We start from the raw sequence: 25,509 nt of genomic DNA, 5'->3' as shown, positions 1-25,509 counted from the left end.
TTTCTTTCTTTCTTTCTTTCTTTCTTTCTTTCTTTCTTTCTTTCTTTTTTTTCTTTTTTGGTTTGCTTGCCAGTTCATTTTGTTTTCTAGATTCCACATATAAGTGAAGTCATAACATATTCGTCTTCCTCTGACTTATTTCACTTAGCATGGTACCCTTGAGGTCCATCCACGTTGTCACAAATGGCAAGATCTCATTAGTTTTTGCAACTAATATTCCATTGTATGTATACATGTACGACATCCTTTTTATCCATTTATCTATTGATGGACACTTGGTTTGCTTCCCTATCGTGGCTGTTCTAAATAAGGCTGCAATAAACATAGGAGTGCATGTATCTTTTCAAATTAGTGTTTTTGTTTTCTTTGGGAAGACACCCACTAGTGATTCCTGGATCATATGGTATTTCTCTTTTAAGTTTTTTGAGGAAACCCCATACTGTTTTCCACAGTGGCTGCATCAGTTTGCACTCCCACCGATAGTGCATGAGCATTTTCTCTTCCCCACATCCTCTCCAATACTTGTTGTTTTTTGTGTTTTTGATTTTAGCCATTCTGATAGGTAGGAGATAATATCACATTTTGGTTTTGAATTGCATTTCCCTGGTGATGAGTGATGTTGAGCATCTTTCTCTGTGTCTGTTGGCCATCTGGAGGTCTTTTTTGGAGAAATGTCTATTCAGGTCCTCGGCCCATTTTTAAATTGTATTGTTTGGGTTTCTTGGGTTGAGTGGTATAAGTTATTTATATATTTTGGATATGAATCTCCTTTTTTAAGATTTTATTTATTTATTCATGAGAGACACAGAAAGAGAGCGAGGCAGAGACACAGGCAGAGGGAGAAGCAGGCTCCCTGAGGGGAGCCCGATGTGGGATACCATCCCGATACTCCGGGATCACACCCCCAGCCGAAGGTAGATGCTCAACTGCTGAGCCACCCAGGTGTCCCTGGATATGAATCAACTTTTTTTTTTAATTTTTTAAAAATTTTTATTTATTTATGATAGTCACAGAGAGAGAGAGAGAGAGAGAGAGAGAGGCAGAGACACAGGCAGAGGGAGAAGCAGGCTCCATGCACCAAGAGCCCGACGTGGGACTCGATCCCGGGTCTCCAGGATCGCACCCTGGGCCAAAGGCCCGCGCCAAACCGCTGCGCCACCCAGGGATCCCTGGATATGAATCTCCTATTGGTATGTATGGGATATGTCCTTTGCAACTATCTTCTCCCATTCACTAGGTTGTCTTTTTGTTGAATGGATGGTTTCCTTCACTGTTCAGAAGATTTTTTCAGTAGCTTATTTTTGCTTTTGTTTTTCTTGCATGAGAGGACATAGCTAGAAAAATGTTGCTAAGCTGTATGTCAAAGCAATGACTCCCTTTGTTTTCTTCTAGAAGTTTTATGGCTTCATGTCTTATACTTAGGTCTTCAGTCCATTTTAAGTTATTCCTGTGTATGGTGGAAGAAAGTGGTGCAGTTTTGTACAGCTTCATTCTTTGGCATGTAGCTGTCCAGTTCTCCCAACACCTTTTGTTAAACAGACTATCTTTTTCCCATTATATATTCTTGCCTCCTTTGTTATACATTAATTGACCATGAGTTTATTTTTGGGCTCTCAATTCCACTGAGCTATGTGTCTGTTTTTGTGCCAGTACCATACTGTTTTGATTACTGTAGGTTTGTAATGTATCTTTGAATCTGGGATTGTGATGCCTCCAATTTGGTTCTTTCTCAAGATCATTTTGGCTATTCAGGGTCACTTTGAGTTCATATGAATTTTAGTATTATTTGTGCTAGTTCTATGAAAAATACTCTTGGTATTTTGATACGGATTGCATTGAATCTGCAGGCTGCTTTGGGTAGTATGGACATTTAATAATATTAATTCTTCCAGCCCATGAACATGGTGTACTTTCCCATTTGTTTGTGTCATCTTCAGTGTCTTCATCATTGTTTTTATAGTTTTCAAAGTGCAGGTCTTTCACCTCCTTGCTTAAGTCAATTCCTAGCTATTTTATTTGTTTTGGTACAATTGGAACTTCAGTTTCCTTCCAACCCCAGTACTGCTCAGGATAAAAATAGGAACCGGCTTCCAAGGTTTGAGCAGGAAGTTGGAAAACACTCTTCCACTGTTTTCAGTAGCACCTGAAATTTTCACTATTAATCTCTTAAAGTTAAAGCATTTCCCTGTAAAACCAGTGTTTTCTGAGCTGTTACATAGGGCAGGGGCAATACATTGGCTGGACAAGGAACAATCATAATCATTTTCATGTTGTAGTTACTTCCCAGAGTTGGCCAGGACACAGAGCAAGCTCATTTTGAAGTCCAGAAGAAGAAAGAAACACGATGGTGGTAGAAAGAGGCTGAAATTTAAAGTCAGGAACCTGAGTCTATTAATAACTCTATGGTCCTATAAATAGCTTACCTTTATAACCTCATCTATAAAATGAAACGCTGTTTTTCATAGAATGGTTGTGAGAGTCAAAAGAAAGATTGCACGTGAAAGAAACTTTAAAATTATAAGTCCTATAAAAATATAAGTTATTATTGTATTTGAATTTGTAAGACATAGCTCCTTCCTTTTGCTGATTGGTCCTTCCAAGGCACTGGGCCTGCAATTCAGGTTTATACACGAGAGGGACAGTGTTGCCTATTAGCCTGCGAAAATCACAAATTATACACTTCCTTAGGCACTTCAAACTGATGGCCAATGGCAGTTACCTAGAGGTTTCCATGTAAGTCAAAACCCCAGGTTTGGATAATGGCCCCTTCACAATAACTGTGACCTTCATTTGCTGTACATTGGGACCTGGAACGAAGTCTGTACTTCTTTATAGAGCCTTCTAGTTCCTGAAAGGACTCAGAAATAAATATTTTAAATAAATCAAGTCACAGACTCTCCCTGATGTCATTTTGATAAATTGAGTTTTCTCACAGCCTGAAAATGAGGCTCCTAGTCACATTTTGCTCTTGGTTTCACAAAGAAACCCGTCCTGCTCACTATCTTTTAGGTAAGCATGCAATATGCTCCTTTAAGCTTTATTGAATGCATCCAAAATGGTCCAGTCTACAGTGATTAGTCCAAAAGGTAGCATCACAGGTAGCCTCATCCTCTGTCAACTTGGCAACATTTGCATCTCATTTTGGAGAAGAAAACTTGTTAATGTGTACAGGCAATAAATCCTGAAACCCATGCCTCATGTAGTTTGGCTTCAACAGCAGAAAATTAAGAACAGCTTTCCAACTAATTGGCTGAATGCAGGATTCATAAAACTTGTGAGAGTCCAGAATCACAAGGTCAGATCCCAACAGAGAGATACATGCAGAAGACCTCGTAGCTTCTTTCTTCAGCGGTGGTGCCAGCAATGAGTACTAACACAGTTCGGTAATCTTCCAGGCCATTCTCTATTTTCCTTCCTTACCATAATCCCAATGCTATGTTATCTCCAAAGAGGTGGGGGCAGAGGTGCCAGTTTTCTCCAGTCTCATTCCTGCTTGAGTGTTACAGGCTGAAGCCGTGGGCTGAGACGTGAGCAAGGCTTGGGCTGTGTTAGAATGACAACCATATATTAATCTTCTACAAGATGCCCCACAGGTCAAGAACCAAACAAAGCTAGGATTTGTGGGTCTGAGCTCCCTAAGCCAGGAACGCTGTACCATGCTCCTCTATTTCTAATACGTAGTGTTGGACAGAGATGTAGACCTGAATAATTTTACATTCCAGTATTATTTTTGCTCTTGAGATGGTGGCTTTTGGATCTGCAATACCAGATAGAATAACGTGTGGCTGCGTGTCTCTTCCTAACTCTGTATTCAGTGACATCGTGTTGGTAGTTTGAAGTCGGCCACGATGGAGGTATTTATACCACAGAAATCAGCAAGTATTACAAATGAATGCCCCACCCCCCTTTTTTTAATCCCAGATTGCTAGTTAAACGTTTATCAGCACGCTAGTGTACGAGGTCACAGAGTAGAGACAGAGAACCCAGCCTGGAGGTAATAGGTGGGGAGAGAGGATGGGAAGCCCTGGCATCTGCCACTAGCTCTTTGTGCTTATTCTTAGCTTTGGTCTTGAAACATAGCCGCTGTTTATATTGGCACTTTGCTCAGCTAAAAAGCAACCAAAAACCATTTATATCTCAGCCTCCTGAAGATTGGAGCCACATGATCCAGTTCTACTCAGGGAGGCAGAAGCAGAAATCTGCTGTGAAAGGTAGCTTCCTGCTGTGGGCACCGCCCCTTCCTCATTGGTTTTACCACGTCTTCATCCCGCCTGGGATGCTGATTGGGTTGGAACAGTCTTTGACCACTGGAGGGACCGTGAGCATGGAATGTTTCGAGAATGGCCAGGCAGGGAGACAGAGGCAGCTGGACATGGATGACACTGCGGAGCTGAGAGGCCCCAGAACTGCCCCCTTTTGGATTTCTTCTTAGGTGGAAAATAATCCCTATCTGGTTCAACTCCTCAGTGGGGTCTCTTTCCGTGTAGCCAAACACAATCTCTTACAAAGAAAGAAGACTTCCCTGAGAAGTGATGTTTGAGCTGCTGTGATGGGAAGAGCAGCTAAATGGAGCTGCTACACGTCAGCTAAATGGAGCATTTACTTAATGCCAAGTAAGCAGGTTCCCCGTGTTGCACAGCTTCCAGGTTTGCATCCTCTGAGCTCTTGACTTCTCCCTGCTAAAAATGCCTGGATTGGCAAGTGAAAGGGAAGACAACAATGAGGTCGTTAAGGCAATCACAGTTTTGTTTTCTCCCTCCGGGGATCATTTCATGGACTCCTGGCAGTGGGGTTGGGCTCCCCTAGGGCAGGCTGGAAGATGAATTCAGGCTGAAACCAGCCCCCCTGGCACAGTAAGGAGCAAACTCTCTTCCTTCCTCTCTCTACCCTCATCCACCTACAACCTTCTAATCTTATTTCCAGATTCTCAGCCCCCAGGCAAATGAGTCCACCCTTTCCTGCTTGCCACAAATCAGCCTTTCCAGGGAAGGGAGAGCCTTTGGAATTCAAGTACAGAAAATCCTCATATTAAAAAAAAAAAAAAAAACCTTCAACTGGTTGCTAGGTTTTGTGTATCCTGCTTACTGAGCTCTCCTAGGAAAGAGACTCGTCTCTATAGAAACTGCCACGTCACAGGAGCTCTGAAGGGTGGCTCTGGGAGCAGTGTCTCTTCCAGAACAGACTTCCTATCAAAGCCTCTCTCTCCCTGAGATGCCTGCCTGGGGACTGGGGAGGAGGAGGACCCTGGAGTCACTGGTCGCTTTAACTCGATCTGTTTCTCTCTCTCTCTCTCTCCTTTTTTTTCTCCCTTTCCCCTTCCTTCATATTACAAACAGATGGAGGAGAAATCTCCAGTCATAAAGAGCATTTCTCCCTGTATCTCCACTTTCCTTCTTTCCCACGGGAAGATTAGGCTTTGGCCACACCCGTTTATGTAACTGGAACAGAGCGGCAGCTTGGGGGAGGGGGGAGTGCATTTGAGAAACACTCAGGGGCCCCGTCTTGTTTGTGAGGACTCAAGGCCAAAAGGCCTGCATCCCAGAAGGTCCTCGAGTCAACCCAAGCAACGTTAAGCTGAGAGAGTTTGGAATGTGTGGGACCCTCTTCTGTATCCTAGAGAGGAATCTGAGGTCATCTAGGCACGATTATTCTCCTCCCACACTAAAATATAGGTAGCCCTTGCCTTCTGTATCGGGTGATCATAGAGTTTACTGCACAAATGAGGACATCTGTGGGAGGAGCTCTTAATAGTTATGGTGGGACAGTAGCCACGGAGGAGGAGTGTGTGGATTCGGGCCACTCCACCTGACACTTGGACACAGGTGCCTGAGAGGATGCCTTCCTGCACCCCGTTCCCCCCTGAAGGCTCTGATGCTCCTAAAAATGGAGAGATTTGGGAAATTGTAATTGTTTAAAACCTGGATGGGTTCAGAAGTGAAAAAACAAATGACATTGTTGAAGGGTTAGAAGATAGATGTTCCAGAAGGAAGACTTTTGCACACTAAGTCTTTCACACAATTGCATCTGAGGATAAATAGCCGTGGGCAGCATGTGAGAGCGCGTTTCTACACGCCCCCACTGCAAGGTCTTCCTCAATCCTTCCAGCCATTGTCTCCCCAAAGTCAGTAGGACTAAGTCATTCCTACGTCTGGCTCGTCGTGCTCTGTTCACTGTGAGACTTTCGTCTCTTCAAAAATGTGGTTCTGACTTGATGAAGATAAACACCCTGACTGTAGGTTTACCTTAGGCCTGCCTGTGAGGCAGGGGCCCAGCTGAAGACGGAGGGAGCTGGCTTCTTCCGAATATGTTATAAAAATCCCTTAAAGCAAATCCCCCACTGCTTTCCTTTTTCAGAAGCTCCCGCCTGTTCCGGCTCGTTAGTTTTTCCACAGCAAACTTTGGCATCAGTGAATCACTGAAAAACATTTTTTTCTTAAAGTATTGTTTTGAGGTATTAACCTAAAGCTTGGCCTAGGGGAAAATGATATCTTTATGTTGTAAGGCTGTTTTCTTATGCAGGAAATTGGTTTACCTTTCCATATTGTTTGTCTTGTGTGTGTGTGTGTGTGTGTGTGTGTGTGTGTGTGTGTGTGTGTGTGTGTTTTAATACAAAATCTTGGACCACAAACCGGGACAATCTGATTTAATCTACTTGGAGCTGGGACAGTGGAAAGAGCTCAGGGGTACAGGAAGAGAGCCCAAGGGCTCAAAAGACCAACTTAGAACACTTTAACATCACTAGATTACAGATCGCTTCACATACTCATTTGCCTCACATCCTGAAATTGGGAAGCAAATATTTTTCCTAAATCACTATATTAATAATTATGGGTAAAACAGCCTTTTATGTGTTGAACCAGGAACCTGGCCAGGGGTGCTGCTCTGGACAGCAGGTGGCTAGAGACACAGGTTAGAGGCCTATAGCTCCACTGCTCACTTGCTCCATAAACTTAGAAAAACTTGACTTATTTTTCTGTTTCCCCCCAACCATCTTTAATATATGGATTAATAATACTTCTGACCCAAAAATGTTGTGAGGATCAAATGAAATCACACATCCACTACACTTGAACCGCTGAACAATATCTAAAAGCTGTAAAACCAGGTTAAAAAGTGAGATGTCCTAATCTTTTCTGATGGGAACTCATAATATATTTTAAGTGACAAACATCTAACCTGTTGCTTTTGAAATTCAACACATCCTTGAGTTTGGGATTCTTACGGACTGAAAAAAACGATGCCTATGTTTCCAACATGCTTCAAGAAAGAAAACCAGTGGGGCACCTGGGGGCTCAGTTGGCCAAGTGTCTGCCTTCAACTCAGGTCATGATCCTGGGGTCCTAGGATCGAGCCCTGTGTCAGGTTCCCTGCTCAGTGGAAACTGCTTCTCCCTCTCCCTGCCCCCCAATTTATGCTCTTTCTTGCGCTCTCTCTCTCTCTCTCTCTCTCTCACACACACACACACATAAATAAATAAAATGTAGGAAGGAAGGAAGGGAAGGAAAGAAAACCAGTCATGGTAAGGTTATCTTTTAAGGATCACCAAACAGAAGATGACAACCATGCATTTAGTGTGATGCATCCTGGGAATATCAGAGTAAGAGAACCCTCAGCTCAATGCAGTCGGCAATACAAATGTGGGGTGCTTTGTTATATGCATGAGGTTCACTAGAGGGAAACTAAATCTCAGAATCTTCCACCTCATTTTTTTTTAAGATTTAATTTATTTGTTCATGAAAAAAACACACACAGAGAGAGAGAGAGAGAGAGAGAGAGAGGCAGAGACCCAGGCAGAGGGAGAAGCAAGCTCCATGCAGGGAACCCGATGTGGGACTCGATCCCGGGTCTCCAGGATCACACCCTGGGCCAAAGGCAGGTGCTAAACCACTGAGTCACCCAGGGATCCCCCCCCCTCCATTTATTACATGGCTCGACGCAGGAACCCCAGCGTCTGGTAACATCCACATCCACACTGTCACTTGCTGGACGTGTGAGGCTCACTGCATAATCCCCTGATGAGAAAAGTACCCACTTCATCAAGGGTGCACCCACATGCTTAAGAATAAACCGGGAAGAGTGTGGGGACCAAAGTACCACAAGGCCCTGGTTGTAGAACTTCCTGGCCAGCGGCCTAGCACAGAAACGATTCCGTTGGATACACTTGAAGTAAAAGGGAGGATCACTGGACTCTTACAGATTCGCCTACCTCATATGTGAGCAGTCTCCTCTTGAAAGGGGAAGCGGGATTCTCCTTTCCATACCCCTTCTGGCTTCACCTCATAGGCTTCAGGACTATTTATATCCTATCTATAAAGGGCCCTTAAAGCTATTCTTCATGTCTTTTTTTCTCTTTCATTTAGTCTCCTACCCTGTCTTTCTCTTCCTGAAAATATAAAATTCTTTTTCATTTTCTCTTATGAATAATCACCTCCACAAGTTCCTCCGAGTTTGTTCACATTTTCTGGGAAGACCCTATCAGGGCCTTAGGTGTTAGGTGACAATAACTGCAAGTAAGTGTTCACATTCTTTGACCTGCTGAAAAAAAAAAAAAAAAAAAAAAGAAAGAAAGAAAAGAAAGAAAGAAAGAAAGAAAGAAAGAAAAAGGTATTTGACCTGCTGATCCTAGCTTTGAGAAATGGTGCCAAAGTAACAACTCAAAAGAAGAAAAGGAAAAAAACGATACATAAAAAAAGATATTGGAAAATGTCCAGTGATAGGGTCACATAAACTTGTACCGAATTTATAAGATAAAATATTGCACATTTTCAAGGGTGAAAGGGGGAGCATGTCGGTGGCCCAGTGGTTGAGCATCTGCTTTTTGCTCAGGGAGTGATCCCAGGGTCCTGGGATCGAGTCCCGCATCGGGTTCCCTGCATGGAGCCTGCTTCTTCTCCCTCTGCCTGTGTCTCTGCCTCTCTCTCTCTCTGTCTCTCATAAATAAATGGATAAAGCCTTAAAAAAAAAAAAAAGGAAAAAAGGGAAGAATTTGTAGAAATGGTTTTAAATTGCTTCCCAGTGAAAAATAAAGAATGCAAAGTAGTACACATATTATGATTATAATTACATAGCATTTATGTTCATAAATGGAAATAATCAAATAATTAGGAGAAAACAGAACAAGAACAGGTACAGTTCTTATGGAGCTGCTTTAATAATAGGCATGAAAAGATGTTTTCACTGGTTCCCACCATGCAGCTCACCCTTCCTTCCCAGCTTCCCAGCCCATTCCAGGGGTTTTGCATCAAATAACATCAGAATTTTTGTTTGCTAAAGACCGACTATGAACTTTTGACAGCTTCCCAGTGGCAACTCCAACCATCCCAGCTGCCACTAGAATAGGATCATTCTGAGGCTTCCTATAAACATTGCACAGTTGATATTGAGTAAACGTATTTTTATAATTTAAAAAAAGTGGTGACTTTATTTCCCTAGAGCCAGACCCCTCCTCCTGAGGTTTGACAGTAGCAGTTGAGGTGGAAAGTAGAGCATGGCCTTTGTTAATATACTTAAGACTTTTTAGTGAAAAAGTTTCTTTTTACTAAAATGTCATCAATACTGTTCCCAAACTTTGATGAAAACAGAGACTTGACTCACACTGTGAATCAAAAGCATGGACAGACTATACCAGTTTGCTGGACCTCAAATGTAGTTTGTTTGTTGAATCATACAGTTAACTTTTAAAAAATAAACTATTTTAAGTTGGAACAAAATCTACTTAATAATAAAATAGGATGGGGCAGCCCGGGTGGCTCAGCGGTTTAGCGCCACTTTCAGCCCAGGGCCTGATCCTGGAGACCCAGGACCGAGTCCCACATCAGGCTCCCTGCATGGAGCCTGTTTCTCCCTCTGCCTAGGTCTTTGCCTCTCTCCTCTCTGTGTCTCTCGTGAATAAATAAATAAATAATCTTAAAGAATAATAATAATAAAATAGGACAGAAGAATTAAAATATTCTATGGAAGACAAGAATGCATGATTCAAGTTTCTATGCTTAAATCCTTTTTTTTTTTTTTCTCAAAATCACATTTATTCTGCTATAGGTCGAGTCCTGAATATTGTACTTACCGCCTAGCACTAAGTATCTGTCTAAGGACTTTGGATTAACTCATTAAATATGCCAGTGACCCTAAGATTAGGTAGGATATTATCCCCATTCTACAGGTAGGAAAATTGAGGCTCAGAGAGGTCACATACAATAAGTAACTGAGCCAGGAGTCAAACCTGGGCTGTCTGGCCCTCAGGTGTGAGATCTAAACACCACATCCAGCACCTCTGTCAAATCAGTATTCTTGGCTTTGACCTCATAGTGCCCTGGCCTGGATCTCCAGAGAAGGGTCCCAGGAAAGGAGGGTGGCAGTGCAGGGGAGAAAACACACAAGGTGAGGAGCCAAAAGAACTATTGCTTGGCCAACCCAGGCAAGACCCTGAAGCCTATTTGAGTCTCAGCTTTTATATTCTTAAGCAAAATGCTTGCCTAACCTAGGCTCACACACTTGTGAAGACAAATTTTGTGAAAGAGTTAATGAAATATCAACTTGGTATACACCAAGTATTATTTCTTCCCAAAGTTAAAATTTCCAAAGGTCTGAATTGGCAATGGAAAGTTTGCTAAAATATATCACAAACCTTGCGATCTTCTCTAGTTTATTTTTAAATTTGTTAATTTATTGAAATATAATTAACATACAGTGTTATATTAGTTTCAGGTGTACAAGATAGTGATTCAATAATTCTATACATGACTCAGTGCTCATTAGGGTAAATGTACCCTTTAACCCCCATGATTTATTTCATCTCTCACGCCACCCCACTCCCTTCTGGCAACCACCACTTTGTTCACTGTATTTAAGAGTCTGGTTTTTGTTTGTCTTTTTCTTCCATCCTTTATTTGTTCATTTGTTGTATCTCTTACATCCTACATGTGAGTGAAGTCATAAGTCTTTCTCTGTCTGGCCTGTTTTACTTGGCATTATACCTTCTAGGTCTATCCATATTGCTACAAATGGCAAGATCTCATTCTTCATTATGGCTGAGTAATATTCCAACACACACACACACACATACACACACATACACACACCCCACATCTTCTTTTTCAATTCATGTATCAAGGGATACTTAGGTTGCTTCCATATTTGGGCTCTTGTAAATAATGCTGCAATAAACATAGGAGTACATATGCGTTTTTGAATTAGTGCTTTCATTTTCTTTAGATAGATACCCAGTAGTAGAATTACTGGATTGCATGGTATTTTCTACTTTTAGTTTTTTGAGAAAACTCTATTCTACTTTCCTTTTTCTTTTAAAGAATTTATTTATTTATTTATTTATTTATTTATTTATTTATTCATGAGAGAAAGAGAGAGAGAGAGGCGGAGACACAGGCAGAGGGAGAAGCAGGCTCCATGCAGGGAGCCCGACGTGGGACTCGATCCCAGGACTCCAGGATCATGCCCTGGGCTGAAGGTAGGCCCTAAACCACTGAGCCATCTATTCTATTATATTTTCCATTCTATTTTCCACAATGGCTCCACCAATTTACATTCCCACCAAAAGTGCATGAGGATTCCATTTTCTCCAAATTCTTACCAAGAGTTGTTATTTCTTGTCCATCTGATACCAGCCATTCTGACCAGTGTAAGATGATATCTCATCGTGGTTTTGATTTGCATTTACCTGATGATGAGTGATGTTAAACATCTTTTCATGGGTGGTTGTTGTTGTTTTGACCATCTCTGTCTTTTCAGGAAAAAAAAAAATCTAGTCAGTTCCTCTGCTCATTTCTTAATTGGATTGTTGTTGGTCTTTGGGTGTTGAGTTGTATAGTTATTTATATATTTTAGATATGAATCCCTTACTAGATGTATCACTTGCAAAAACCCTCTCCCATTCAGTAGGTTGCTTTGTCTTGATGATTCAGTTTCAAGTTGTGTACAAGGAGCTATTTGCCCCCGATTCTTATGTCTGACTCTGTCTTTTTTCTCACTCGTCAGCCTGCAAGAGGATAAATACAGAAGAGCAGAGTTAGGAAGTCTCAGTTCTTTTCTACCTGCTGTCTTCCCTTGTCGATCTCCCTGCTTTAAAATTGCTATCTCTGGGGCATCTGCGTGGCTCAGCAGTTGAGTGCCTTTAGCCCAGGTTGTGTTCCTGGGGTCCTGGGATCGAGTCCTGCATCGGGCTCCCTGCAAGGAGCCTGCTTCTCCCTCTGCCTGTGTCTCTGCCTCTCTCTGTGTGTCTCTCATGAATGAATAAGTAAAATCTTTGAAAATAAATACATAAAATTGCTATTTCTAATCTACTGTGGACTGGGAAATCAAACCAACGTTGTTGGAATCATGCCTGAAACAAGAGTAAGCATTTCTCTATGCTTTTTTGTAAGCAACAAACATTTTGTGATCTTAAAAGTAGAAAAGAGAGAAAAATACACCAAAATATTTAAGGTGGTTGACTCTCAGGGATAGGACTGGAGGGAAAATTCTTTTACTTTTTATTTAAAAATTATCCCCAATTTGTCTATTAGGAGATTTATTTCATGACAGAAAAAGGACACTGAAAAGTAAGAAGGCAGTCTAGTTCTCTAATCAGGCACAAAACCTATATTCTTCCCATATTGAGGAACTATGCTTATTTTATATGTATGTTTCTATATGCTGCATGTGTGGAGCATATGCCATTTATATACAGATATACAATATATAACATAATATATATGGGGAACCAAATATTGGCTGAGCTTCTTACTAAGGTGTAGATAGTTGTGACATGACGTATGAACAACTGCAAGTAGGGAGGGGAATAACAGAAATGAGAACTCTGAGTACCTGAAAAGACTATGAGTAGGTTTGTACTCATGGGGAGTTGGGGAGGGGAGCAATTTGAAATGAAAAGGAAAATCAGAAACAACAACTAGGAAGAAAATGGAGCTCCCAAGACGAAGTATACACTGCTACCATGACTGGCAGGCCCAATGGCTGCTGTTCATCAGACAGGGCCTTGTGTTCTCCATGCTCGTGGAGATGATCAGCCGTGTTCCCAAGTTGGGGCTGCTTTGCAATACAGGGAATCGAGGCCTGGGTTTGCTGGGATGCTGCTCTTACTTTCTAGGGCAACGACCATTTCATTCATGTCCGAGTTCTTGCTTTACAGCCTGCAGAGGACTGGGGCATCCACCAGGACCTGCTTCTCTGAAATTCCCTGGCATAAGTGTGTCTTCTACCCTGATCACCGTAAACAGGAGCAGTTGACTTTTAATTAATGGAAGCGGATGCATTTCTTTAATACACACAGAAGTAAAAGATAGATTTATGTCTTTTGCGCACACGTAGGGACAGCTTAATTTAATGGAGCTGAAGGGGGAGGGGCAGGGGTCTTAGCAAGACCCATCTGGCCCAGCTCCTATTTAGCACGGATCACTTCCCACTCATGACAGGGATGCTAATTGTGAGCGCTACTTCCAAACACCATAGGATGTGGTGTAATTACACTGTTCATAAAAGAATTCCAAACAGGGCTCTGTTTTGAATTTGATGAAACATAATGAGAAATCTCCGTGGCAGATGACAACATTCTTCTTTCAATTAATGGGATAGTTGCTCAGAGTCATCCCAAAAACCATTAGGCACTGATTAGAGAGATTTATGGCCTCTGAAAGGACCAAAACACAAATATTTTTCGACTAGAAAGTGTGGTGAAACTAGCTCCTTTGAGGACATCTGGAAGGACATTTATTTAAATGAAATGTGAAAAAAAAAAAGAAATGTGACTAGACAGAGGAATTTACTAGAACATTTTCCACCAAGATCTGAAAGTCAAATTGCCCAAATGCAAACCTCATTCAACCATTTCTTGGAGGGTTTCATTCATGTCTTCGATCATTCATTCATAAAAATGACCCAACAGATACTCATGGAACATTTTCATGAGTAAGGTGTAGGGCTTAGCTTGTTACACTACAATGATGAATCAGAGGGGCAGTTTTCCTTAAGAGGACTCTGTGTATTTGAAAGAAAACAGATGTGAAATTAGAAATCCTACATTCAAGTTCAAGCATTCTCCCTTGCCAGGTATGTGACTTTGAGCAAATCATTTCTCTTTGAGCCTCAAAGTCCTCAAAATGTGTCTAAGAATGCCCACCTTTCAAACCTCATAGAATTGCTCTCAGTAAGATGATATACACAACATTTGACCATAAATTGCTATATAAATGCAAGAGACCATTGATATGAAGACACTGTCCAGGAAGGGAGATTTAAAGCACATAGAAATAGCTACAACATGAGGCAAAAAGCCAATGCTATTTTAATAGCAGTACAAATTTATTTATTGGTTCAAAATATCTTTTGAGCCCTAATATGGTTGATGATGTGCTCAAATAAAATGCAAAGGAGTTTAGAAGAGGAAGAGTTATCTGCCTATTTTTCAAATGTTCCTAACCAAGAGTATTTCCCAGATTTTACAGGATTCCCACAATTATCAGTGTTGTTCTCATTCTTTCCAACTATTATAAAATATATTGTGTGCAGTCTGATTGCATTTCATTACAGAGATATGCCATCGCTCTTAAAACAGGCTTACCCCAGGGGTGCCCGCGTGGTGCATTGGATTGAGCGGCGGACTCTTGGTTTTGGCTTAGGCTGTGATCTCAGGGTCATGAGATCAAGCTTGGAGCCTGCTTTGAATTCTCTCTCTCTCCCTCTGCCTCTCCTCCCACCCCTTCTACTCTCTCTCTCTCTCTCTCTCTCTTTCTCTCTCTTTCTCTCTCTCAAATAAATATATATTTTTAAATCTTACCCCTGCCTCTCCCCCATCTTTTTCTCACCTGAAAATAGGAAGGTGAGAGGGTGGACTAGCTTTGGACATGCACTGACCCACGTGGACTCTGCCCATCCCAATCTAGTTGACCTCAGGAAAGATACCAGGGATCTTTGAGTCTCAGGATCTCCTCTGTACAATGGGGTAAAGTATACTGACTTTGTAGTGTCCTTCCTTGTGTGGTGAGAGTGGTTTTGGGGAAGCTTCTGGTTGTTGAACACGCTCACCAACTGTAACAATTGGTACTGTAACCAAGGCCATTTTAATCCAGTCTCCTCCTTTCCTCCATTCATGGAATGACTCAGGTTTTGATAGAAAATTTGATTCAACCAAGTCATAGATATTTATAGATATTTTCTTTTTTCATTTCTTGATTTGGGTGATGAAATATGAACAAATTTTTTTCAGCGGAGGGGCACCTAGGTGGCTCAGTTGGTTAAGCATCGAACTCTTGGTTTCGGCTCAGGTCATGATCTCAGGGTTGTGAGATGGACCCCATGTCAGGCTCCATACTCAGCAGGGCATCTGCTGGAGAGTTTCTCTCTGCCTCAATGTGTCCCTCCTTCCATCTTGCTCTCTTTCTCTCAAATAAATAAATAAATCTTAATTTTAAAAAAATGTTTTTTCAGTAGTCTTCAAGCCAATTATTCAAAAGATAAAGATCTGATAAGATGATCTGTTGTAGGGAGAGCACTTGGTGCTTCTTTCTTAAAGAGTTAGAGATCTCTTTTCTTTCTCACCTGTTTTTAGCATCAGTTTGTTTCTCAACCATTTCCTATATGGCTTTGTTTATACTCTTCTACCAAAGGCAGGAGATGTCACTTTTTTAGTTTGGCCTTTCTAGTTTCAATTCAATTTACATTACAGTTGACTTTTGAACACTTGGGTGAGTTGAAGCACTCCCTGCCCCACCCCATATGGTTGAAAATCCATGTGTAACTTTTGACTCCCCAAAACTCAATAGCCTACTGTGGGTTTTAGGAGGGTTTTTTTCTTCAAATTTTTGTTTAAATTCCAGTGAGTTAACATATGGGCAATATTGGTTTTGGGAGTAGAATTCAGTGATTCATCACTTACACACAACCCCCAGTGCTCATCACAACACATGCCCTCCTAATCCCTATCCCCCATCTAGCCCATCCCCCACCCACCTCCTTCCATCAACCCTCAGTTTGTTCTCTATCATTAAGAGTCTCTTCTGGTTTGCTTCCTCCCCCTCCCCCTTTTCCCCATTCCACTATGTTGATCTGTTTTGTGTCTTAAGTTCCACATATGAGTGAAATCATGATATTTGTCTTTCTCTCTAATGACCTATTTCACTTAGCATAATACACTCTAGTTCCATCCACACCATTGCAAATGGCAAGATTTCATTCTTTTTAATGGCTGAGTAATATTCCATTTTATACACACACACACACACACACACACACACACACACACACCCCGCATCTTCTTTATCCATTCATCAGTCAATGATTGGGCCTCTTTCCATATTTTGGCTATTGTTGATAAGCTAATAGCCTATCACTGATGAAAGCCTTAGTGATACAGTTGTTTAACACACATTTTGTATGTTATATGTGTTATATACCATATTCTTACAATCAAATAAGCTAGAGAATAGAAAATATATTTACAGTACCCTATTTACTTTCTAAAATCCACATATGTGTGAACTTGTGCAACTCACATTCTTGTTGTTCAAGAGTCAAATGTACATCTTGCTTTTAAGCACATAATAAAATGCGAGTGGCAAATCATCCATTGCTTTAAAAAAGGTGCTACAGGGGCACTTGGGTGGCTCAGTGGTTGAGCGTCTGCCTTCAGCTCAAGGCGTGACCTGGGATCGAGTCCTGCATCGGGCTCCCTGCATGGAGCCTGCTTCCCCTCCCTCTGCGTATGTCTCTGCCTCTCTGTCTCTGTGTCTCTTGTGAATAAATAAATAAAATCTTTTTTTTTTTTATAAAGGTGCTAACAGAGACTGTCCTTCACCTGGTGGGTGCACAATTGAAAATAATAAATAATGGGTAAAGGAGGTGCTCTGCAGTCCATCAAGACAAGCTATAACGTATAAAGTATTAATGTTTTTTCACAACTTCCTCTGAAAGTCAAGAGGAGTGCTTCCCTTAGTGATCCCAGAGAGACTGGGGAGAAATAAGATTTGGGCCAATCCTCTCCCAATCAAGATTCAGGACCACACGTTCAATTATTGTCCTTTGCCACTCAGAAGGGAAACTTCCAAATTGGGCAGAGAACAACAATTTGATCTGACAAGTATAAGAGCTTTCACACAAGTTAATAGAACTTGGAATTATAGAGAAGCTTGAAAATAGCTTTAGACTAAACATTTTCTCCATGACAATTATTTGTTTCCTTGCAATTTTGAAAATGTCCAGAAAGTGTGTATCTGAAAGCCCTGCCCAATCACTTTGCCATCCAGTTATTTATTTATTTATTTATTTATTTATTTATTTATTTATTTATGATTTTTATTTGCTTTTTTTCTGAGGCCTCCTGTACTACTTTGGGTCCTCTGGGAAGTCGATGCCAACCAGAATAAAACATGCAGAAGGGAAGTGTTTATAAAGGGTACAGGAGAGAGGGAGCTGGAGTGAGCAGGGAGAGCCTTCAGACCCCTGTGCAGAGCTGACAGCTGTGCAAGGAAAGGGAAGAGAGGAAAACTGAATAGGGGGAGGTTTCAATGGCAGAGAAACTCTGATAACATCTCAGCCAGGCCAACAGGGAGCCCCCGTGCAAAGACCACCCATGACAGGAGTCCCACGATGGCCCAGCTCTCATCTCCTTGCTGTGCTTGGCCACTGGCTAGAAGCAACCCGTGGAGAGCAAGTTCTCAGAATGAAAGCTGCATTCGATCCAAGGTGAAAAGCTGGAGGCTTCCCAGGGACTCTCTGCGCAGAGCTGCTTCCCTTGGAGGGAGAGCTGCGTGGACTGCTTCCATGGCTGCCATTTCTACAGCTTGTGCCGTAGAGATCCGTCACCCTACTATGTCGGTAAGCAACATCTCCGTGGTTCACACAGGCTTCTTTTCTAGAGGAGAAACCTAGAAGAGGTTAGTTGGATGAAGTAACAGTTCCATTTCTGCATTTAGTCAGTCTCCCTCATCCACTATTCACCGTAAATTCTCTTTACTTTCAGTGTCACCTGGGCAGGTCTCTATGGCTTAGCCGGTGGTAGACCCCAATCTCTCATTGCTAAGGGGTCTGAACCTCCAGCATAACGAGGCAAAGACCACTAAAAATGTCTAATTGGCTCTACTGCATTTCAGACATATTTCTTTCCATCCCCATTGTATAAGAGTAGATCGCCCTCCTCATAGGAAGCAGTTACCTCTGCCAGAATGATGACTCCCCTCCTTACCTGCTGGTCCTTGGACACCAGAAGTCCAGGGTGCCTGGGTGGAAGCAGTTATTTGGTCCTCTGACAAGAAGGTACTCTCTTCGGTGACTAGAGCCTCTAACCCTGCAAAGCCCAGAACTGTGTAATGGGAGGCACAAAATCCCATGTGGACGGGGGAGGTCACCGAGAGGGATGGTCAGTGGGGCTGCTCTTGTTTCACCCTCTCAGTTTCTCGCTGGTTCAGAACTATTCAGGTTATATTTTGACTGCAACTAGGAAAGTTAACATAGCCCTGGGGTGACATGAAATAAATCCATGAAATTCCATGTAAATGCAGGCTATTTCTGATCTTCTGATTTTTTTTTGACTGCCGTAGAAATAATGAAGACACCAAGTCGATAGCCACATACTGTCTGAGACCTTATCAATCAGCTATAGCAAAGACACCATGTCTGAAGCAACATTGTAATCAGAGCTACTATTTGATTGAGAATATGGTAGTCTATAGTCATCCATCCACCCTCTTCTAAAAAAAAAAATAAAACAACTTTGGATGTGATAATTGTTTTTATTTACTTTAGAGGCTTCCAGTTGACCTTCCCCTGTTATGCTCACTCTTAAATACAGGCCAGGAAGTCAGTACTCCAACTGCCACATACGGGTCTATGGACCCATAAACCTACTGTAAACTAGACTGGCCAGGTCTCCATTCACTAGGGGGTTATGAAAATATTTGGGGTCTGTGGTCGTCAGTGTCAACTAAGATTCCGTGTCCAGTACTTCTTAAAATGTCTGGGTATTCATCCTACCACTGTGCATTCACTCAAGTAAATGGCCATAGATCTTCCCAAGGGAGGACTCAGGGAGTCGTCATAGTATACACTTGCTGTCATGTTGCCAGGCCCTTCTCCTGGAGATCTGGTCACCTCTTCAGTCATTGGATTTCAAATCAGAAAACTGGCTCAGGGCTACTAAACACATGATATTGACCTCTTATTGAGACGACTGCCTTCAGTCTCCTCCTCTGTTCTTTTCTTTCTCTGATTGTATTAAGCAGCACTCTTGGCTTCTCATCTGTTTGGTCATATTCCTCCCAACCATCTTCACCAGTCCCCGTGTCACATGCCCTCGACTGCTTCTCTGACACTGCAGCCTCCCAGCTTTGGTCAAATTCTGCTACTTGGCCTCTATCACTTCCAGACTCCACTTTCCATTGGCGTCAGTAAGCCCAGCTTGGCCCTGCCGCTACTGAACTTCCCAGCCTACTCCTGATGGCCCTGGTGAATGCCGTGCCCTCCGGACTCTCTGAGACAATACAGTCCTCAGGCGGGTCTTCTGATCTCACATAAAATATTGATTCTAGCATTCTTTCCCCCCTTGAGTTTTAAAACCCCTTCCTTTACCATCTGCTAGGGCATAAATAAAATTCTTGGGTGCATGCACCCAGATGCCCCATCCAAGATTTCATGGTTCAAGGTTTTCCCAGCTAGCATAACAGCCCTGTCTTTAAATATCTCTGGAGGTCTAACAAACTTGTAGACCCTAAGTCTTCTAGATCCCGAGTCTTCTCTTCAACTATGATCATTATTCCACTGCAGAGATGAGAGACTGCAAGTGTTCAGAAAGGCTGTCTGGCTCTTACACTTAGTTCTGAATTGTTTGTTAATGGCCCCCAGTTTCTAATTAGCCCTCCTCAGTGTGTCTATACAGTTTAGTAATAACTGGCCTTGGAGTTAGTGTTTCCCTCATGTTTTGCCTGAGTCACTTCATTGGCAAAGACATTCTCCTCCATGGGGACATTTTTCCAGGTCACCACTCATGAAATCTTCCGCAGTGGAGGCATACCGTCTTATTCCAGGAACTATCTATGCCCCACATTTCAAATGCGCTAGCATTCTTTTTGCTAGCTATGAGGTGAGCGAGCAGTCTCCAAAACCTCACTTTATGTACCAACTGTATAAGTTTGAGTGCTCCAAGAGTGGACACCAAGATGGAATTAGACATGTTAGAGATTCACCAGGAGAATGTTTGTGAAGGAGTAGAAATAGGTGGAACTTGTCTTCAGAATGATATTTGAAAGGAGAGAGTTAAGAAAGGAGAGTAGGAAGGAGAACCCCAGACTGCAGAGCATATCTGTGTTCTAAGCCGATGAGGATCCCCAGAGCAAAGATTTCCCACTATGGGAGTCTTATGTCTAACTGGAATGTCATGGCTCTAGTGTCCCTGCTATCATCAGTCCTGGCTGGTGTCAAACCAGAGGAAGCATGGCTTCAATGTGAACTCTGTGGAGGTCCAAATTTGTAGCATCTGAAAGATACCTGCTATTTATCTTCCTTGTAGCAGGTTCTGTTGAAAGGATAATCTCAGCAGCGTACCTCCATGGTTGACACATCTCCCCACAGATGTGGGAGGCCAGCTTTATGGACGTAAGGCCAATGGCCACCCTTCAGTGGGACAGAAACTTGAATAACTCTATTAGTTCTCTTTGGGTTATGTGGAAGAGTTCAAGCCATGGATGAAGCCTTCCTTGGGTCATTTTTTGGGGAATACTATACTTTACTATAATGTCTCCTGATTTCTTTGGCCCTGTCAAAATTCTAGCCCCTACAGGCCAAACTTCTGTACGTAGAATAAGATCTTCCTGTCTGCTATGCAATGAGCTGTGGCTATCTGCAGGAATGCTAGGGCCAAACCAGGTGGCCTTGGAAGCTCAACAATGTATTTTTCCCCTGAGTTCAAGGGAAAATTCAAACCCAGAAAAAGGTTGGTATATTGTGATCAAATCTGACCAAACTATTTCTCTCTAAACACCTGAGTGTAGATTTCGCTTAATTTTTAGGCTGAACACATGATATAGCCTCTCTGATAGTCCATCTTTAAAGACTTGAGGTCTAATTTGTTTGATTAAAGAAGCAAACAAATGAAGGCTTAGAAATTGAAAGCAAGTAAATCAAGTAAATTCTCCCTGAGACGAGGCTGATGAAAGAGGCTGCCTGGGCAGTCAGGTCTAAACATTGCCGTGTAGAGTGATGGGTTTTTCGGGAAGCCCATTTCAAGGGAGTTATAAATAAAACTCTCTAAAGACTGGAGCAAAAGAAAAAAACACAATCCTTAGTGAGGAGGCAGGCAAACGAGGAACGTAACACACACAGCCCCGCAGTGCATTTTTAGGAGGTTTGTGGGCTTCAGAGAGCAGGCTGGACTCTCCTTCCAGCTCGAGGGAAGACAGCGGGAAAGTTGTTGGAGGCCTATGAGCCTTCAGCTCCTTACGTATAAGATGAAGGAAAGCACCTGTTGCTTAGTATGTGGTTAAGCGAATTAAGAAACACAACACAGGACGGCATGGTAAGCACGAACTCTGGGGTCAGAAGTCCCACCTCCAGCCCCAGGTCAACGTTGATGAAGTTGCTGAACCTGAGTCCCAGCAGCCTCTCTTCAAAACGGAGGCCCTGATACCATAGGACAGGCTGTACTCTATGCTATCTGACTTCTTTTGTTCCACTTTCTATTTTTGAGATTCACCATTTTCTTGCAGGTTTCAGTGATTTCCTCCTTTTTTTTAAAATTTAATTTAATTTTATTATTTATTATTATTATTTTTAGTGATTTCCTCCTATTAATGAGCAGACGACACTCAGGAATGTACCGTAACGTGTTTGTCTCTTCTTCCATTGGTAGATGTTGGAGTTGTTTCCAGATTTTGATAATCATGACTCAAGCAGCTATGAATATTCTTATAGAGGCGTTTTTGTAGACATATGTTTTCATTTCTCTGGGTAAATACCTAGGAATGGATTTCTGGGTCATAGGATAGATGTATGTTTAACTTGTTAAGAAAAGAGCCAGACATTTTTCTGAAAGGATTATGTCAGCAACACACATTCTCACTAATATTTGGTGTTAATCTTTTCAATTTTAGCCACCCTAGGGAGTGAAATAGAATCTTACTGTGTTTTTTTTAATTTATTTTTTATTGGTGTTCAATTTGCCAACATATAGAATAACACCCAGTGCTCATCCTATCATCTCACTGTGGTTTTAATGTGCATTTCTCTATGGCTAGTAATGTTAAGGATATTTTCATGCGCCTACAGATCATTTGCACATCTTCTTTTGTCAAGTGTCCAACTCCTTATTCAATTTTTATACTGGGTTGTGCTTTTTTTAAAAAAATTATTGATACTAAGGAGTTCTTTAAATACTCTGATTACAAATCATTTGTCAGAAAATAAGCTCAGATTGGAAGAAAGCTGGGAGAAGCTGTTGGAGAAGTCCGATTTACAAATTCTTTTCTTGTGCTTTTCTTAGTGCTGTCTCCTGCCTTAAAAAAAAATTCTTTACCTACCCTAAGCTCACAAGGAACTATATTCTTCTTTCTTTCTTTAAGAGGCTTAGGAAACCTTTACCTTTAGGTATATGATTCATCTCAAGATAAGTTTCGTTAGTATATGGCATAAGGCAGTATTTGGGGTTCATTTTTTGCTATCTGGTTATTCCAGCATTGCTTGTAGAAAAGGCTTTTCCTTCCCTGTTGATTTGCTCTGCTGTCTTTATAGAAAACCAGCTGACTCTATATCTGGAATCTTACTTCTGTGCAGTTGATCTATTTGTCTATCCTTATGTCACTACCAACTGTCTTAATTACTACAGCTTTAAATTTATTCTTGAAAGTAGGGAATGTAAGTTCTCCAACTTTGTTAATCTTTTTCAAAGTTGTTTCCACTATTCTAGTTCCTTCTTATTTTTATCTAAACTTCCATATCAGCTTGACAATTTCTACCAGAAAAAAAAAAAAAACAGCAAACCACTGCTGGGGTTTTAATTGGGATTACTATGAATCTTGTTTTCTTCCCACTGCATTTTTAAAATATTTATTTATTTATTCCAGTATAATTAATTACAGTGCTATATGAGTTTCAGGTATACAATATGCTGATTCAACTATCAAATACATTACACAGCGCTCATTGGGATAAGTACCCTCATAATCCCCTTCACCTATTTCACCCATCCTCCCACTTACCACCAGTTTGTTCTCTATATTTAAGTCTTTTTTCTTTTGTCTCTTTTTCCTTGTTCATTTGTTTTGTTTCTTAAATCCCACATGAGTGAAATCTTATGGTATCTATCTGCCTCTAACTGACTTATTTCACTTAGCATTATACTCTCTAGATCCATCCATGTTATTGCAAATGGCAAGATTTCCTTTTCTTTCTATGATTAATATTCCAGTATATATTATATACTGCATTATATGTATTCTCTATATATTATATACATTCCATTATATATGTGTATGTATAAATAAATATTATATAACATAAATAATGCATCATATATTCTAGTCTATATATATTATTTACATTCCATATATATTAGTGTCTGTGTCTATGGATGGATAGATGATAGATAGATAGATAGATAGATGATAGATGATAGATAGATTGATAAGCACTTGGGTTGTTTCCATATCTTGGCTCTTGTAAATAAGGCTGTAGTAAATATAGGGGTACATATATCTTTTCTTTTTTTTTTTCATATATCTTTTTAAATTGGTGTTTTCATACTCTTTGGCCAAATATCCAGTAGTGGAATTACTGGATCATATGGTAATTCTATTTTTAATTTTTGGAGGGATGTCCATACTGTTTCCCACCGTGGCTGCACCAGTGTGCATTCCCCCCAACAATGCACGAGGGTTCCTTTTTCTCCACATCCTCACCAATACTTGTTATTTCTTGTGTTTTTTATTTTAGCCATTCTATTCTGACAAGTGTGAGGTGGGACCTTATTGAAGTTTTGATCTGCATTTCCCTGATGATGAGTGATGTGGAGCATCTTTTCATGCGTCTGTTGGCACCTGCACGTCATCTTTGGAGAAATATCTGTTCATGTTTTCTGCCTATTTTTAATTGGATTGTTTGAGGTTTTTGCTGCTGAGTCATATAAGTTCTTTATATAGTTTGAATATTAACCCCTTGAGGGATATGTCATTTGCAAATACCTTCTCATTCTTGGTGCTTTTTCATCGGTGGTTTCCTTCACTGTGCAGAAGCTTTTTATTTTGGTGCTGTCCCAGTAGTTCCATTTTGCCTTTGTTTCCCTTGCCTCAGGGAACATTATCTAGAAAAATATTTCTACGGCTAATGTCACAGAGATTACTGCCTATGTTTTTTTCTAGATGTTTTATGGTTTCAGATTTCACATTTAGGTCTCTAATTCATTTTGAGTTTATTTTTAGGTGTAAGAAAGTGTCCAGTTTCATTCTTTAGAATGTTGCTGTCCAGTTTTCCCAGCACCATTTGTGGAAGAGACTTTTCCCCTTTGCGTGTTCTTGCCTTCTTTGTCATAAATTAATTGACCGTAGAAGTGTGGGTTTATATCTGGACTCTGTTCCATTAATCCGTATGTATTTGTGCCGTTACCATACTGTTTTTGCTTGCTACAACTTTATAATATAGCTTGAAATCTGGGATTTTTATACCTACACTTTTGTTCTTTTTCAGGATTGCTTTGGCTAGTCATGGTCTTTTGGGGTTCCATATAAATTTTAGGAACTCTAGTTCTGTTTTTTTAAAAAATGCTGTTGGTATTTTGGTAGGGATTCTATTAAATCTATAGATTGTTTGGGGGGAATTAAATTGAATATTTAGCAAAACTGGGAAAAAAATCATCTCTTAACAGTATTGGGTCTTATCCACCATGAATAGGGTGTATCTCTCCATTTATTTTTGTCTTCTTCATTTGTTTCACAATGTAGTTTCTAGCTTTCAGTATAGGAGTGTTACATATCTTTTCAAAAATTTAATTGTATTTAAATTCAGTTAATTAACATATAGTATATTATTAGTTTCAGAGGTAGAGTTCAGTGTTGTATATAACACCCAGTGCTCATTCTATCAAATGCCCTCCTTAATCACCCAGGTACCCCATCCCTCCACCCACTTCCCCTCCAGCAACCCTCAGGTTGTTCCCTATAGTTAAGAGTCTCTTATCGTTTGTCTCCCTTTATGATTTCATCTTATTTTATTTTTCCCTCCCTTCCCCTATGATCCTCTGTTTTGTTTCTTGAATTCCACATGAGTGAGATCATATGATAATCCTTTCTCTAATTGACTTATTCACTTAGCCTAATACCTTCTAATTCCATCCACATATTGGAAATGGTAAGATTTCACTTTTTGGTGGCTGAATAATATTCCGTGGTGTATATATACTACATCATCTTTATTCATCTGTCAATGGACATTTGGGCTCTTTTCATAGTTTGGCTGTTGTGGACAATGCTGCTAGAAACGTTGGGGTGCAGGTGCCCCTTCGGATCACTGTGTTTGTATCTT

At 41.0% G+C, this 25,509-nt stretch overlaps 1 long non-coding RNA gene across 2 annotated transcripts in view; it reads left to right on the top strand.

Annotated features, from left to right (window-relative positions):
• LOC140633755 (uncharacterized) overlaps window positions 1-25,509 on the top strand; it is a 54,773-nt gene that overhangs the window by 18,535 nt on the left and 10,729 nt on the right. Inside the window, exon 3 of one of the 2 annotated variants that reach the window (XR_012031352.1) lies at window positions 1,008-1,190. The exons of the other annotated variant lie outside the window; for it this stretch is intronic. This is a non-coding gene — a long non-coding RNA (uncharacterized lncRNA). The remainder of the gene's footprint in view (window positions 1-1,007; window positions 1,191-25,509) is intronic. 2 annotated transcript variants of the gene reach the window in all.

The sequence above is a fragment of the Canis lupus genome, chromosome 5, assembly GCF_048164855.1.
Source record: "Canis lupus baileyi chromosome 5, mCanLup2.hap1, whole genome shotgun sequence".
Classification (NCBI taxonomy): Eukaryota; Metazoa; Chordata; class Mammalia; order Carnivora; family Canidae; genus Canis; species Canis lupus.
Note: the sequence above shows the minus strand (reverse complement) of the source record. Positions and strands in the feature narration are given on the sequence as shown.